At 50.9% G+C, this 16,056-nt stretch overlaps 1 protein-coding gene across 2 annotated transcripts in view; it reads right to left on the reverse strand.

Annotated features, from left to right (window-relative positions):
* The window catches only part of LOC111153492 (SECIS binding protein 2), a 47,393-nt gene that overhangs the window by 9,758 nt on the left and 21,579 nt on the right, over nt 1-16,056 (reverse strand). The gene's annotated exons all lie outside the window — the stretch shown is intronic.

The following is a 16,056-nucleotide window of genomic DNA, read 5'->3' on the forward strand; positions in this document are numbered from 1 at the left end:
TTCCAGGCAGAAAGATACTGGCCTAGATCCAGTCCCACGCCGCCGGGACGAGCCCCCGCCATCACGGGATCACAGTCGCGGCCCAGCATTTCCATCTGGTGCTGCTTCCCGCCTTCTTCTCACCCAGAGAAACAGTCTGTCTAGACTGCCTCCTCTCCCTGCCCTTTTGTTAGGACAATTTCCCAACACACGCCCAAGAAAAGAGAACGTCCGACGACAAACCCCACGTCCCCACCATCCGGCTTCCACGACGTCGGTGTTTTCGCACTAGCTGCCCCGCGCTCACGGGCTCTGACAGACGCTGAGCTGCGGCGTTTCCGCGGCCCGGCGTACGGGTCCCGGCCTGAGCGTGCGACAGGCCGCAGCCTCGCTCTGGGCCGCTTCCAGCCACAGCCCCACACAGTGGCCCGCATGGCGGGACCTGTGCACCCACGGGATATGTGTGAACGGACGTGGGATGAGCTCGTCTTGAGAAAGCAGCCCACGCAGACCCTGCTCCCACCTGCTCGCTCTGTCCCCGATGCCACCTCCCAGGGCCAGACCTCAGCTGGGCACCTGGGACTCCTGCTGCCTGGGCCCCTCCCGGCTGCCCAATGCCAGGCGACTCTCCACAAGGCATCAGCGCTGCGCCCGGGAGGCCCTGGCACACGCACAGGGAGATCGGCCCGCTCCGTCCCGAAAAGCAGCTACCTGGCAGGATGAGACACTCGACCATCACGGCAGCCCTCCAGAAAGTGGCCGCGGGCTTCCGACGAACTGCGGGGCGCAGCCAGTGTGCCCATCCAAGCCCAGCCGCCCTCTTCCTGCTCACGGCTGCCGCTTGGAGCACGGCGGAGACGCCGCCACAGCCTGCAGCTCCCGCCTTCCGCCAGAAGGGCTGCGCGATGGCGCACGTGCCCTTCAGGGAGGGGATCGGCAACGGGCGGTCCCGCCAGCCCCAGCCGTGGCCCTCTGTGGGCCCAGGGCCAGGGGACCTCCGCCTCACATCCCTGCAGCGACAGGGCCCGGGTGCGAGTGCAGGCGTCCACGAGGCCCAGGACGCAGAGCAGGGCAGGCGCTGGCACGGCCCGCAGGCCGGGGCTCCCCGAGCCCGCACACGCCTGTGCGCAGACAGCAGAGGCTGCACCGGCCGCGCCCGGGAGCCCGAGAGCCAGAGCAAGCAGCCCGGGCGCGAAGCCGCCAGCAGGTGCGGGACGGCCTGCGAGCCAGGCCAAGGCCATCACCGAGGGAAACCATCACCGTCGCTACTCTCAGGGAGAAAACACCACCCCGAAACCAGAGCTGCTACGACGTATTAACTGAAATATGGCGTATTTAACGACAAATTCCGAGCCTTTCAAAGAAACGAGGAAATGTGACCCACACTCAGGGAACAGAAGTTCAGAGAAACTGCGTCAGCGGTGTGGGCTGGGGACGCGGCCGCCTCAACTCCGGGGCAGCCTGAGAACACGGCCCAAGCCGGGGGGCTGGGCAGGTGCGGCTCGGGACAGAAACCGATGAAGCCGAAAAAAAATACAAACTACTCGGTTCCAAGAAAACACTTAAAAGAGACGAAGAAAAGTAACTGAGCCCAGGAGACCAGCGGGGCATCAGCAAGCAGACCACACGGGTAAGGGGGCCGCCCGGACACAGGGAACCAAAAAGGCTTCAGAAGAAATAAAGGCCCCGGGGGCATATCTAAAAAGAGGGTAGGGGGTGTGCCTGGGTGGCTCAGTGGGTTAAAGCCTCTGCCTTCAGCTCAGGTCATGATCCCAGGGTCCTGGGATGGAGCCCCGCATCGGACTCTCTGCTCAGCAGGGAGCCTGCTTCTCTCTCCCTGTCTGCCACTCTGCTTACTTGTGATTTCTCTGTCAAATAAGTTAATAAAATCTTAAAAAAAAAAAAAGGCCCCTGGGGCGCCTGTGGGGCTCAGCCGTTGGGCATCTGCCTTTGGCTCAGGTCACGATCCCAGGGTCCCAGGATCGAACCCCGCGTCAGGCTCCCTGTTCAGCGGGGAGTCTGCTTCTCCCTCTCTCTCTGCCTGCCACTCCCCCTTCTTATGCTCTGTCAGATAAATAAGATCTTAGAAGAAAAGAAAGGAAAGAAAAGCAAAGCAAGGAAAAGAAAGGGAGGAAGGAAGGAAGGAGGGAGAGAAAGAAAGGCCCAAACTCCCCAAATCTGACGAAAGCACGACTCTGGGGCCCGCGCACAGCCAAGGTGGGGCGCGTGGAGATCCAGAGACGGTGCAAGACAGAGATCCAGGGCCCGGTGCAAGCGCTGAAGGCCACGCAGAGCGCACGTGGGACCGGCGGCCCCGCCGCGTCCCGGGAGCCAGCGGAGGCCAGAGCACAGGCACGCGTCGTCTTAGCCCGCCCCACAGACACGGTGTCTCACGCGCTGAAGGCTGGCGGCCATGCCGTGTCGGCCCACCCGCTGGCGCCGTCTTCCCGGCCAGGCCGCACCTCCTGTTTCTGTGCCACAACTCCCATCACTTCTTAAACTCCTTCCTCGTTACTCTTACTGCCCGCGGCGACCCGCGACCAGTGGCCTTCAGTTCTACTACTGCACTCGTCTGGGGCACCACAAGCCGTGCCTACAGAGACGGCCGCCGTGGTCCTGTCTCCCCGCTCCCCTCGGACAGGCCAAGTAATGACCCTCCAGCGGCCCCTCCGTGCTCGAGCACAAGGCAGGCGCGCGGACAGCGGAGACCGGCCGAAAGCTAAGCTTCCTGTGTCAGACTCTCGGCCAAGTTCCGCTACGCAGGTGGTTTCTGAAGGAAACCACGTGGGCACCGTGACCGCGCGGGCAGTAAGGGGTGCGAGCCTCACTGCCGAGAGGGAGAAAGCGTCAGTCATCCGGCCGGAAGCTCAAACCTGCCACGCCATTCTCCTCAGCCGAAGCGGAAGGCCCTGACTCTCTCCGGTTCTGTGCAGCAGAGAGAGCGGAGGCAGCCGCAGGAGCGAAGCCTGACACGAGCAGAGATCCGGGCTTGAGGTTTCAGGAAGGAGGCCGCGTCCGTGGCACGACAGCGCAAGGCGAAGCAGCACGCGCGGCCATGGGAGCTGCCGCAAGTGACCGGGAGATCCGGAAGATCCGGGAGATCGAGATCGTTCCCGAAGGCGGCTGCACTGACCAGCAGATTTTCAGGGTGGACGCGAGGGCTTCCCACGGGAAGAAGGTGCCATCGAGGACTTCCCCGGCTAGACAGGAGGAGTCCGTGCTGCCTTCGCAGCTTCCACAGACAGGCTGATCGTCTGGTCGGGGCCAGTGCAACGGGTGACTTTCAGCTAAATGCTCCCGGGCCATTCTGAAAATCTTACGGCCTTTAAGAATGATGCTATATCTTGGGGCACCTGGGGACTCAGTAGGTTAAAGCCTCTGCCTTCGGCATGGGTTGTGGTCCCAGGGTCCTGGGATCGGGCCCCGCATCGGGCTCTCTGCTCCGCGGGGATCCTGCTTCCCCCTCTCTCTCTGCCTGCCTCTCTGCCTAATTGTTATCGCTGTCTGTCAAATAAATAAATAAAATCTTAAAAAAAAAAAAAAAAGAATGATGCTAAATCTTACTTCTGGGGACAACAGCGAAGTGGGAGGCTCCTAGGCTCACCTCATCCCATGGTTACACTAACAGAACACTGACATGAGTGTAAATAACCCAGAAAAGGACCCAAAGACGGGCAGAATAGACTTTCCACAGCTAAAGGTAGAGAACGGGCACATCCAAGTGGGACAGAAAGGGCAGGCATGGTCTGAAGCCCGACGAACCCAAAGGCCGTCTGCAGTAGGGAGAAACGCACCGGGTGCGGAGAGGGGACAAGAGCAGACCCCACACCAGGCACCCGGGGTCCACACTGGGAAGACGAGCCCCCATGACACTGGGCTTTGAAAACCAGACTGGCCGAACTTTGCGGGTTCTTACAACCAGTGGGGCTGAGCACCTAAAACTCCAAACCAGCGGCTCCGCTCCGGGGAGCTGGAGGGTGACAGGAAACAGCCCGGCAGGCTCACTGAGCCACGGCGAAGCGGCCGCAGGCTGGAGGAGGCCCAGCGCATACAGGCTGTCTGCGAACACCAGAGCCTGTGCCGGGAGGGCGGGGATCCTCGGGGGACCCCTCCGAGAGCGAAAGAGCTGGCAGGCGCCATTGCCCTCCCGCACACCCCCAGCCCAGACACGCAGAAACCTGCAGGAGCAGCACCGTGCTAAGAGCACGTGCCCGCCAGCCCCATCCCAGCCTCTGCAGGGTTTTCCGGGGCAGTTACAGCGCCCTTCCCACGGGGGCCCAGCCCGCAGTGGGCACCTCACTCCCGCACCCCTCCTGCGCCCTGTCCCCTCTGGCGTGGCCAGATCCCCCAGGAGCTGTCCCTGTGCACCGCGGGTCCCTGACAGCAGTGGACCGGCACGCACCTTGCTAGCTCCTGGAGCCCCGTCCCTGCGTTCTCCTGCGAATCTAACCCCTCCAATACGCCTTAAGCCCAAGCCCATCCCAAGCGGTGCCAGCAGCCCCGAGAGAGAGGCCTGCACCCCTCCACGGTGACTCCTGCCCCCAGGAGAGGGGAAGACAACCACACACACCAGTCCGACTGCGGCCCCAGCAGCAGGCTGGCGTCAGACATCTGGTCAGACTGCAGGGCCCGCCCAACCACAAAAGCTTCTCCGGTGGGGTCCGGTGACAGTGCAGCTCCGGCAAACAGCTGGTCCCACTCAACTTAGGCTAAGGCGGCCCCAGCCTGGTGGGCTACCAACCCCCGGGCCAAACCCTGCCCTCTCCAGGCAGAGTGCACCTCTGCAGGGGAGAGGACTGAGGAGGAAGGGGGCCGGGCCACAGCAGCAGGGCACACGCACCACACAGGAGACGGTCCCTGAAGCGCCAGGCCCTGGGGAGCAGGGGACACTGCACCGCTGGACACGACCGGAGCCCCTCTTCCCGGGGCCACGGCTCTCAGGAGCGGGAGACACGGCTGACCTTCCCAAAACAGGGAGGCAGACGCACAGAGTTCGACAGGAGAGTACGGAAGAGCGCGTCCACGTAGGAGACCGGGGAACAACCCCAGCAAGACAAGCGGCTGAACAGAATCGGCATAAGAAACCCGCCCGACGGGGAGCGCAGGACACCTCAGTCGCGTCAGCGAGACCCCTGACGAGACCCCTGACGAGAGACAGAAAACACAAAAACCACCGGAGGCGACGAACTCAGTGACGGGAACTAGAAATACGCTACGTGCGCTGGACGGTCAACTAGACGAGACGCGAGCGCGGCCCAGCGGCCCGGACGACAGGGACGGAAGACAAGCTCGCTGAGCAGCAGAGAGAGGAGTAAGAGAAGCCGAGAAGGCATCTGGGAAAGTCAGCGTCAGCACCGAGAGCAGTACCATCTGCATTACAGGGTCTCCGAAGGCACAGAGAGAGAAAATGGGGCAGAAAATGTATCTGGAGAAAGAAAGCTTCCCAAATCTGAGGAAGGAAACAGAAATCCAGATGCCGGAGGTACAGCGTCCCCCGCAAAATAAACCGAAGGAGGCCCACCCCAAAATACTTAGAATTAACGTGGCAGAAAGTACTGATAAAGGGAGAATTGTAAGACCAGTAAGAGAAGAGCGCCTGGGTGGCTCAGTCAGGTAAGCATCCAACTCCTGACTTCGGCTCAGGCCGTGATCTCAGGGTCGCGGGATGGAGCCCCACACCAGGCCTGTGCAGGGCGTGGAGCCTGCTTACGAGGATTCCCTCTCCCTCCCTCTGCCCCCTCCCCCCCCCCCCCGCCCTCTTTCTCCCAAAAAAAAAAAAGCCACCCGAGAGAGACAGTCATCAGGGGAATCCCCCTAAGGCTGCGAGCAGGTCTTCCAGCAGACGCTTCACAGCAGCGTGATGGGGTCAAGGTGCTAAAAGGAAAATCTGTGCCAGAGAAAACTCCTCCAGCCAGGCTGTCATTCAGAGCAGGAGGACAGAGAAACAGCTTCCCAAACAAAAGTTATAGGAATTCATGAGCACTAAACCAGCCCTACCAGAAACACTGAAGGGGTATCTGTGAGTGGAAAAGACCATAAGCAGGAGTGAGAAAGGTTAGAGGCACAAAAGCAGAAAAATTAAGTCTATCTCTAAAAGTCAGTCCGGAGATTCACAAAACAGAAGGATGTAAAGTAGGACACCATGTCCCTACAACACGGCGGGGAACAGCAAAATGCGGTGCTTTTAGAACGGGTGAAATGCAGGCGACCGTCAACAGCCCACACAGCCGGCTCGGTGCGTGAGACCTGAGACGCCAACCAAGCGTCGCACAAATCACAAACTAGTAACAGATACTCCAAAATAAAGAGAAAGGATTCCACGTAGGTCATTCAAGACGGCCAGCAAACCGCGAGAAGAGAAAGAACAGAGAAGAACTACAGAAACAACCATAAAAAAAGTAACAAAATGCCAGTAAGCACGTCCTCCCTCCACAACATAATGGACTAAGGGCTCCCAAGAGAAGACGCAGGTGACGGAGCGGATACGGAAGTCAACACCCGTCCACACGCTGGCCTCCCGGAGACTCACTTCAGACCTAAAGGCTCACGCAGACTGAGAGTGCAGGGACGGAAGAGTATTTCTGTGCAAAAGGAAGTGAAAAGAAAGCTGGGGCAGCCACGCTGCAGGAGACACACCAGACTTCAAGACAGAGACAGGAAACACAGAAGGACCCTACACCATCACCAAGACAGCAGTCCAGGCTCCCAGTGTCTCAGTGGGTTAAGCCTCTGCCTTCAGCTCAGGTCATGATCCCAGGGTCCTGGGATCGAGCCCCACATCAGGCTCTCTGCTCAGCAGAAAGCCGGCTTCTCCCTCTGCCTCTCCCCATGCTTGTGCTCTCTCTCTCTACCTCTCTGTGACATATAAATAAAATCTTTAAAGAAAAAAAATTTTAAAAGAGGACAATCCAACAATAAGACATAACAATTATAAATATTTGTGCCCCCAAAGCAGGAGCACTCCAATACATAACACATTTAATAACAAACAAAGTAATCAACAGTAACACACCCTGCAGGAGGGAACTTTAACCCTACTGACATCAACGGGTAGGTCAGCCACACAGAAAATCAACAAGGAACCAGTGGCTTTGAATGACACACAGGACCGGATGCATCTAACGACACATTCCGAACGCTCCTAGAACAGCAGAATGTACATTCTTTTTAAGAGCACATGGAACATTCTCCAGAACAGATCACATACTAGCCCACAAGTCTCAGCAAATTCAAGAAGCTTAAAGCCATACCGTGCATCTTTTCTGACCACAACGCTATGAAACTAGCAATCAACCAGAAGAGAAAATCTGGAAAGAACACAAACACATGGAGATTGATGACATGTTATTAACAATGAATGGGTCAACTAAGAAATCAAAAAGTACAAGGAAACAAATTCAAATGAAAACACAATGGTCCAAAATTGGGGGAATGCAGCAAAAATGGTTCTAAGAGGGATGTTTGTAGCAACAGAAGCCTACCTCAGGAAGCAAGAAAAATCTCAAATAAACAACCTAACTTTATATCTGAAGGAACTAAAACCCCAAGCCAGTAGAAGGAAGGAAATCATACATATTACAGCAGAAATAAATAATATGGAGACTAACAAAAACAAAAAACCACAACAGAACAGATCAATGAAACCAGGAGCTGGTTCTTTGAAAAGATCAACAAAACCGATAAATTCTTAGCCAGACTCATGGGAAAAAGATGACTGAAATCAACAAAATGAGAAATGAAAGAGAATCAAAACCACAGAAACACCAAGGACTGTAAGAAAACATTACGAAAAACTGTATGTTAACAAACTGACAGAGCAGAACTGGGTAAATTCCTACAAACATATAAGCTCCCTAAACTGAATCAGAAAGAAATGGAAAATTTGAATAGACCAATCACCCACAACGAAACTGAATCACTCATCAAAAAACTCCAAACAAACAAAAGTCCAGGACCAGACAGCTTCACAGGTGAATTCTACCAAACATTTAAAGAGTTAATACTTACTCTTCTCAAGCTATTCCAAAAAATAAAAGAGGAAGGAAAGCTTCCAAATTCATTCCATGAGGCCAGCATTACCCTGATACCAAAACCAGATAAAGACACGACAATGAAAGAGAACTACAGGCCAGTATCTCTGATGAGCAAAGATGCAAAACTCCTCAAAAAAAGACAAACTGAATCTAGCAATACATTAAAAAAAATCATTCACCACGATCAAGTAGGATTTCTCCTGGAATACGGGGTGGTTCAATATGCACAAATCAACACGACACATACACCAATAAGAGAAAGGATAAAAATCATACACTCATTTCGACAAAGGCAGGAAAAGCACCTGACAAAGTACAATACCCATTCCTGATAAGACCCCTCAACAAAGTAGCTGAGAGGGACTGTACCTCAACGTAATAAAAGCCATATATGACAAACCTGCAGCTAACCTCACACTCAACGGTGAAAAACTATGTGTTTTCCCCTAAAATCAAGAACAAGACAAGTAGGTTACCGCTTTTATTCAACACAGTAGCCAAAATCCAAGCCACAGCAGTCAGAAAACAAAAAGAAACAGAAGACTTCCAAGCTGGTAAAGAAGTCAAACCTTCACTACCAGCAGATGATACAGTACTACACAGAGAAAACCCTAGACTCCACCAAAAACTAAAGTTGCAGGATACAAAATCAATATTTATAAATCCGTGGCATTTCTAAGTACCAATAATGAAATACCATGCAGAAAAATTAAGACAACAGACCCATTTACAAGTGCACCAAAACCAATAAAATACCTAGGAATAAACTGAACCAAGAAGGTAAAAGATGTGTGAAAACTATAAAACACTGACGAAAGAAACTGAGGACAACACAAACAAATGGAAAGCTACTCCGTGTCGGGGCGCCTGGGGGGCTCCGTCAGCTGAGCCTCTGTTTCTGGCCTGGGTCATGATCCCATCATGACCCCAGTGTCCTGGGATGGAGCCCCACAAGCAGGGAACCTGCTTCTCCCTCTCCCTCTGCCTGCCGCTCCCCGCCTGCTTGTGTGTGCGCTCTTTCTCTCTGTCGAGTAAATGAAATCCTAAAAAAAAAAAGATATTCCATGCTCATGGATGGGGGAGACAAATACCATTAAAATGTCCATGCGACCCAAAACAATCTACAGATTTAATGCAATCCCTCTCAAAACACCAACAGCATTTCTCACAGAACAAGAACAAACACTTCCAAATTTTTATAGAATCACAGAAGACCCCAAATAGTGAAAGCAGGCTTAAAGAAGAACAAACTGAAGGTGTCACAGCCCAGACTTCAAGTTATACTGCAAAGCCACAGTCACCAAGAGTATGGTCCTGGGGTGCCTGGGTGGCCCAGTCAGGTGTCCCACCCATGGTTCCAGCTCAGGTCATGATCTGAGGGTCACAAGAGTGCACAGCCTGCTTCCGATTCTCTTTCCCTCTCCCTATCTCTAAAATAAATAAATAAAGCTTTAAAAAAAATTTAAAAACCAATACAGTACTAGCACACACACACACAAAACCAGATAAACAGATCAATGGAACAGAATAGAAAGCCCAAAAATAAACCCAAAAATATATGGCTAATTAATCTTCAACAAAGGAGGCAAGAATATTCAATGGGGAAAAGCTGGTCTCTTCAACAAATGGGGGGAAACTGGACAGCTACATGCATAAGAATGAAACAACTAATTTCTTACATCACACACAAAAATAAATTCGAAATGGATTTAAAGACCTAAATTTGAGCCCCGAAACCATAAAAATCCTAGAAGAGAGCACAGGCAGTAATTTCTCTGCCATCAGTCACAGCAACATTTTTTTTGATGTCTCCTGAGACAAGGGAAACAAAAGCAAAATCATGCTGCCGGGACTACAGTAAAATACAGAACTTCTGCACAATTAAGTAAACTACCAACAAAACTAAAAATCTATTGAACAGGCTGAAGATATTTGCAAATGACATTATCAAATAAGGGGTTAGCATCCAAAATCTATAAAAAGAACTTACACAACTTATACCTAAAAAAACAAATAATCCATTTTAAAATGGGCAGAAGACATGAACAGACATTTCTCTAAAAAAGACACCCAGATGGCCAACAGACACAGGAAGAGATGCTCAACATCACTCCTCACCAGGGGAAATACAGATCGAATCCACAAAGAGCCCCTCACACCTGTAAGAACGGCGTGAACCGAAAATACAAGAAACAAGTGTTGAATATGCTGTGGAGAAAGGGAGCCCTCGTGCACTGGTGGTGGGAGTGCGAGCTGGTGCCCAGGGAACCAGGATGGAGGCTTCTCAGAAAGTTGAAAATAGAGCTACCCTGTGATCCAATAATTCTACTATTGGGTAGCTCCTCAAAGAAGACAAAAACACTTAATTCAAAAAGATATATGCACCACAATGTTTACTGCAGCATTATTTACAATAGCCAATACAGAAACAACCCAAGTGTCCACTGATAGATGAACAAGGACGTGGTATATCATACATACACTGGAATATTACTTAACCATAAAAAGAAAATAAAGGAAACCTTGCCATTTGCAACAAGAGGATGGATCCAGACAGTGTAACAATAGCGAAATAAGGCAGACAACGACAAATAATATGATTTCACTCATCTCATGTGAAATTTAAGAGCCAAAGGAAAAGGGGCGCCTGGGTGGCTCAGTGGGTTAAGCCGCTGCCTTCGGCTCAGGTCAAGATCTCAGGGTCCTGGGATCGAGTCCCGCATCGGGCTCTCTGCTCAGCAGGGAGCCTGCTTCCCTCTCTCTCTCTCTGCCTGCCTCTCTGTCTACTTGTGATCTCTCTCTGTGTCAAATAAATAAATTAAAAAATCTAAAAAAAAAAAGAGCCAAAGGAAAAGAAAAGACACACACTATTATATGAAACCAACGGATGGTTACCAGAGGAGAGCTGGGTAGGGGAACGGGTGAAATGGGCGATGGGGTTTACGAGCGCACGCATCGATCGCGACGCACCGATAACGCACCGGACTGCTGAATCTCTGCACCGCACACCTGAAACAAGTGTCGGGCCGCTCTACGTGAAGCACACTGGAATTGAGGGGGAATAAATCATGCTACATCTACTTTGCCTGTCATCTTTACATGGAAGGAGAGAGCCTGGGGCCAGCGCGTCTGTTTACAACATGGCTCACAGCTTTATGCTCACTGTTGAGACCTATGGCTCAGAAAAAAGATTCCGCTCAAAAGAGAACCGCTCATTAACAGTGCAACTCGCCACTCAAGAGCTCTGGGAAGATTAACAAGATTAACACTGTTCTCACGCTGGTAACACATCTATTCTGCGGCCCACGGATCAAGGAGTTATCGTGACTTTCGAGTCTTATTTTTAAAGAAATACATTTCATAAGGCTGTGGCTACCACAGACAGTGACTGCTCCGATGGGTCAGGGAACAGCGAACCGAAAACATCCTGGAAATGATTCACTATCTGGAAGAGCTCAAACTATCCACATCAACAGGAATTTGGAAGAAGTTGATTCCAGCCCTCATGGGTGGCTTTGAGGGGTTCAAGACTGCAGTGGAGGAAGTTACTGCAGATGTGGGGGAAACAGCAGGAGAAGCGGGATCAGAAGTGTGGCCTGAACTGCTAGAATGGGACTGAACTGTTAGAATCCCGTGATCAACCTTGAACAGATGAGGACTTGCTTCTTACGGATGAGCAAAGAAAGTGGTTTCTTGAGATGGAATCTACACCCAGTGAAGATGCCGTGAAGACTGTTGAAGTGACAACAAAGGATTTGGAATATCACACGGATGTAGCTGTAATGCAGCAGCAGGGTTGGAGAGGATGGACCCCAGTTTTTCGGGTTTTTTTAAGGTTTTATTTATTTGAGAGAGAAAGAGAGAGAGAGAGTACAAGCTTGGTGGGGTGGGGAACAAAGGGAGAGACACAAGCAGGGAGCCCAACTCAGGGCTCGATCCCAGAACCCTGAGATCATGACCCGAGCCAAAGTCAACGCTTCACCAACTGAGCCCCCCAGGCATCCTGTACTCCAGTTGTGAAAGAAGTTCTGCTGTGGGTAAAACGCTACCATAAAGCATCACAGGATACAGAGAAACTGCTCCTGGAAGAAGAGTCAGTCCATGCGGCAAACTCCAGGGTTGTCTTACTTTCAGAAACGGCCACAGCTGCCACCACCCCGATGGGTCGGCAGCCTTAAACAGCAGACAAGACCCTCCACCAGCAAAAAGATTATGGCTCCTGAACGCTCAGATGATGGTAAGCATTTTTTAGAAATTTTTTAAAAATAAGATATGTACATTGTTTTTTAGACACAACACTGTTGCACTTAGTGGACTATAGTTCAGTGTCAACATGACTTTTATATGCCCTAGGAAACCAAAAATTCATTTGACTTGCTTTACTGCGATATTCACTTTATTGCACACCCGTGGTATCTCCAAGGAATGCCTGTAGTGAGGGAGAAAAAACTACCAAGAAGCAATTCTATATCCAGCAAAACTATCCTTCCAAAACTAAATGCAAAATAGAGACAAAGCATGAGAGAACTTGATGCTCAGCAGAACTCCTGTACAATACAAGAGGAAGGCCTTCTGGAGAAATGCTGAAGAAGTGCCAATGGGCGGTATCTGACCCCAGAGGGACAGATCCTGAACACTAACAATCGTGAATAAAGCTGGAAAACATAAAATTCTTCTCTCAGTACTTGTCTTAGTTTCTTCAAAAGACATGAAAGCATCGGGCAATGTTTACAACACCATACCGTCTTGCTGATGACATACGCAGGCATGACACAGACGCCAACAACAGCCCAGAGAGAGAGAGGGAGACAAAAGTTACACTGGTGTAAAGCTTCTCCAATGCAGAAACTCAGACGTATACTGTAATTCCTAGAGCAATCACTTTCCTTATTCGTGAGCAACCGCTTGCTTACCTATTTTTAAGAAAATTATTTTTTTTAAGTAAAGAAAAAATAAATGAAGGATTCAAAATGGTACTCTAAAAGTATTTACTTGGGGCACCCGGGTGGCTCAGTCAGTTAAGAGTCACACTGTTTATTTCAGCTCAGGTCATGATCTCAGGATCGTGGGATCCAGCCCCAGGCATGAAGCCTGCTTAGGATTCTGTCTCTCTCCCTCTCTGTCTGCCTCTCCCTGCTAAAAATAAACAAATATATAAATAATATAAATAAATAAAAATAAAATTATTCACTTAACATAACAGAAGATAGTTTAAAGAGGAACCAAGAATAAAAAAACCAGCAAAACAGCAGATGTAAATCCAACCACAACCACAGTAACAATTACATTAAATGTGAACGAAGGAGCCATTCCACTCAAAAGCAGAGACTGTCCGACTGCGTAAGGAAGAACAATGTGGCTATCTGCTGTCTAAAAGAAACACACTGTAGATTTCAAGGCAGCATCTGCTAAGTAACCAGGGCTAGTCCTCCCTGTGCTGCTGGTAAAAGCACCACTCTCCTCATCACCATGGCAACCAGGTGGGCAGACCTGATTTGGGGTCGAGAATAGACTCAAGCCCAAAGCCCTCTGAGCTGTGTTCTAGCCAGCAAGCTCTGCAGGGAGCTATTCAGCACTGGCTCAGCTAAGACTGAAGAGAAACCCTGAATTCCTCTTAACTGGTTTTTACTTTTCATGGGAAAGATGACTCCATTAGTAATGTCAAAAAGGAAGGTGACAGGCACATCAGGATCTGGGCATTCCTGGGACTCTGGCCAAAACATCATTTCAATATTATCAAAATACCAGCCTCACAATGCAACAACCTGAAACTACTTAAAAATGTGACCTGAGATGGAAGAAGGTATTCGCAAATGACAGTACAAAGGGCTGATATCCTAGATCTATAAAGAACTCCTCAATCTCAACACACACAAAACAGATAATCACGTCAAAAAATGGGCAGAAGACATGAACAGACACTTCTCCAAAGAAGACATACAAATGGCTAACAGACACATGAAAAAATGTTCATCATCACTAGCCATCAGGGAGATTCAAATCAAAACCACACTGAGATACCACCTTACACCAGTTAGAATGGCCAAAATTAACAAGACAGTAAACAACGTGTGTTGGAGGGGATGTGGAGAAAGGGGAACCCTCTTACACTGTTGGTGGGAATGCAAGTTGGTGCAGCCACTTTGGAAAACAGTGGTGAGATTCCTTAAGAAATTAAAAATAGGGGGGCGCCTGGGTGGCTCAGTGGGTTAAAGCCACTGCCTTTGGCTCAGGTCATGATCCCAGGGTCCTGGGATCGAGCCCCACGTCGGGCTCCCTGCTCAGCGGGGAGCCTGTTTCCCCCTCTCTCTCTGCCTGCCTCTCTGCCTACTTGTGATCTCTGCCTGTCAAATAAATAAATAAAATCTTTAAAAAAAAAAAATTAAAAATAGAGCTTCCCTATGACCCTGCAATTGCACTACTGGGTATTTACCCCAAAGATACAGATGTAGTGAAAAGAAGGGCCACATGCACCCCAATGTTCATAGCAGCAATGGCAATAGTCGCCAAACTGTGGGAAGAGCCAAGATGCCCTTCAACAGACAAATGGACAAAGATGATGTGGTCCATATATATACAACGGAGTATTATGCAGCTGTCAGAAAGGATGAACACCCAACTTCTGCCTCAACATGGACGGGACTGGAGGAGATTATGCTGAGTGAAATAAGTCAAGCAGAGTGAGTCAGTTATCATATGGTTCTACTTACTCGGGGAGCACATGGAAAACCACAGAGGACATTAGGAGAAAGAAGGGAAAAGTGAAGGGGAGGAAACTGGAGAGGGAGGAAGAAGAACCACGAGAGACTATGGCCTCCAGTAAACAACCTAAGGGTTTTGGAGGGGCGGGGGTGGGGGGATGGGTTGGCCCGGCAGTGGGTTTAAGGAGGGTAAGGATTCATGGAGCACTGGTCTATGCTAACAAGGAAACACGGAACACATCAGAAACTAATGATGTACTGTACGGTGAGTAACGTAACACAATTTAAAAAAAAAAAAAAAAAAAGGATGACCTGAACTGGAAAACATAAAATTTGCGTCTTATAAATATTTTAGAATGATATGACCATCTGTATTATGTATTTTTAGTCACATGTAATTACAGAATTAACTTCTTAGTTTCTGACTGGACAATTCTTTAGTTTTTTTATTAATATTTTATTTATTTATTTGACAGAGATCACAGGCAGGCTGAGAGGAAGGCCGAGAGAGAGAGAGAGAGAGAGAGAGAGAGAGAGAGAGAGGAGGAAACAGACTCCCCGCTGAGCAGGGAGCCCGATGCGGGGCTCGATCCCAGGACCCTGAGATCATGACCTGAGCCGAAGGCAGAGGCTTTAACCCACTGAGCCCCCCCAGGCACCCCTGACTGGCCAATTTTAAAGTTTCTATTTCTCCTCCACCTCAGTGGGGTCTGTAAACCAAACCAGAAGATGCTTCTTTAAAACAGCTCTGATCTGACGGACGGCTCCCGCCTCTGCTCAGCTGCTATTTCACACACGACCCCACCTAAAAGGTCCAGCTTGAACCTAGTCCCAAAAGAGCCACCCCAGACCCCTCATAGGACCCTTCCTCTGCCTTCTGGCTTTCTCCTTCTGCTGAAGGTCTAGAAGGCTTGGTCCGCAGCTCCCACAGCCCCCCGCGGGCTCCCTGGAGGCTGCACCCTGCTGCACCCCGGAGGCTGCACACCCTCTTCCAGACTTCTCCACGCCGCTGCAGGCTACTCAGGGACCTGCCCTGAAAAACAGGAGGCTGAGGGACTCCTGCTCCGACCAACGAGCGAGGCCCCGCACGCGGTTCGTGCGTTCTCCGTCTACCATGCTGCTTTGACCTCTTCACGGCTTTCAGCAAAGGGAACAGTGGCCCTCCCGGGCCGGCCAGTTCTTAGTCACCTGAGGGTCCAGTCACGCAAGCCAGCCCCCCCCACCCCCCAAGCCAGACCCCCTGTGCCTGGGGGCCAGGCAGCGCCGGATGCCTCCAGCCCAGAGCTCGTGCGAGTACGACGCGGACCAGCCCTACACGGTCCCCCCACCCCACCCCTGAGCTC

The sequence above is a fragment of the Enhydra lutris genome, unplaced genomic scaffold, assembly GCF_002288905.1.
Source record: "Enhydra lutris kenyoni isolate GAN:26980312 unplaced genomic scaffold, ASM228890v2 scaffoldscaffold33, whole genome shotgun sequence".
In the NCBI taxonomy this organism is placed as follows: domain Eukaryota; kingdom Metazoa; phylum Chordata; class Mammalia; order Carnivora; family Mustelidae; genus Enhydra; species Enhydra lutris.